Source organism: Octopus sinensis, linkage group LG20 (assembly GCF_006345805.1).
Source record: "Octopus sinensis linkage group LG20, ASM634580v1, whole genome shotgun sequence".
Lineage (NCBI taxonomy): Eukaryota > Metazoa > Mollusca > Cephalopoda > Octopoda > Octopodidae > Octopus > Octopus sinensis.
This window is the reverse complement of record NC_043016.1, coordinates 23022235-23024106: the sequence shown is the minus strand read 5'-3', so window position 1 is coordinate 23024106 and position 1872 is coordinate 23022235. Positions and strand designations below refer to the sequence as shown.

The 1872-nt window shown below is 33.3% G+C and overlaps 1 long non-coding RNA gene across 1 annotated transcript in view; it reads right to left on the bottom strand.

The window, feature by feature from the left end:
• Positions 1-435: 435 nt before the first annotated feature.
• The window catches only part of LOC115222573, an 18596-nt gene continuing 17159 nt past the window's right edge, over positions 436-1872 (bottom strand). The window contains exon 3 of the long non-coding RNA XR_003882734.2: positions 436-1309. This is a non-coding gene — a long non-coding RNA (uncharacterized LOC115222573). The remainder of the gene's footprint in view (positions 1310-1872) is intronic.

The window sequence follows — 1872 nt, the reverse complement described above, 5'->3', positions numbered from 1 at the left end:
AATAAATGTGTTCTGTTCATTGCCTAAAATTTCAGTAATACAGTTTGAACCACAGTAATGTGTAACTTCATACACTACATCAACACTGGGAGTCACTGGTGCCTCATGATATTTTAAGAACATTGCACAGGGAGTCAATGGTGACTCTATCATAAATCAAGAGGCAGTTTCAGGCAAGTTAGTCTCAAAAGGGTTAATGATAGTTAACATACTATTTAATATAATAAGTTCTAACTGCTTATGTACGAGTATATTTTGGTATTAATTTCATTTGATCTAATAGTTATATTTTATTAAAATAGAACAATTTGTCACATAGAGTAAATAGATACAAAATCTTGGTTCCGATTACAATTAGGATATAATAATAAAAATATTACTTAGGATATAATAATAAAAATATATTTTTCACATGGGTCCAAGTCCATAATTTTATAGTCAGAAATGTAGGTTTATTTTAAAAAAAACTGACAGCTATATATGACTGCCACTTGGTTTGGTGTTCCTGGAATATTAAGAATCAAAGCTGATCTCAAAAATATCTGTGCTCAAAACATACATGTCCAAAGCAATATACCAAAGGCATTCAATCAGTCATTTTATTGATCCTGCAACTCCACTAGTCTTCATAAGTGATATTAACAATTTCAAATTTTGGCACAGAGGAGAGATATATTCCAGGTAAGCTCCGAAGGACTTGAGATAGTTGATAGGATTTAGATCTAGAACAATAAGGAATATAATAAAATATGTATGTCCAATGCTGTATTAATTTTTGCCTTGCATCATAAATTCTATTAGCGTAAAATGTATGTGCACATGTGTGTGTGTGTGTATAGAACATTTGTATTTTATAACACAATATGAAGTGTTAAGCAGGAGATAACATACAAAACTTATATATTGTATAGATAAACAAGTGCATATATATATATATATATATATATATATTCAAATATAAGAGGAAAGTCACCTAGTGATTTCCTTACATGCTGAAAGTCGACATGAAATCATCTAACCACAAAAAATGCATCTACTTTCAGCATGTAAGGAACCCACTTAGTGGCTTTCTTCATATATTTGAATATAACTTGCAGTTCTTGGAATTTTTTTTTACACATACTAGCCACTGGTTTAAATTGTTATTTTTTAATAATAATTTTTACCCTCATCACTTACATATGTATGTGTGTGTGTGTGTGTGTGTGTGTGTTGAGACACTGACTTGAGTTGCATTGGCAAATTTACAGATTAAAGATGCATGCCATTGGATAAGCTTTACGTGTTTTCTTATTCTTCTTTGGGCATTCTGCAAAAGAAAAGAAAATGTTTGTGATTAAGTTGAAGATGGTAAGGCATCTGTTGATGTTGGAGTGGGAAAGAAAGAAGAAATCTGCTGACAGATCTGTAATTTCCCTCATCAACAAAGAGTTGGCAATTCCTTATTTTTCATTGAGTTGTATGTATAGTAACAGTTCATGTTAAAAAGAGTAATGGTTCAAACTTCAGATATATATACAGAATTTCACCAGTTGGGATTACCTTGATAAGGTTGTGATGACATAAATTATCTTGCGTATTATTATCAATTTTAATAATGTTATGTATATATATATATATATATATACGTAAAATGCACCAATCCGACCGTGGCCGTTGCCAGCCTCGCCTGGCACCTGTGCAGGTGGCACGTAAAAAGCACCCACTACACTCACGGAGTGGTTGGCATTAGGAAGGGCATCCAGCTGTAGAAACATTGCCAGATAAGACTGGAGCCTGGTGCAGCCTTCTGGCTTCCCAGACCCCCGGTCGAACCGTCCAACCATGCTAGCATGGAGAACGTACGTTAAACGATGATGATGATGATGATAT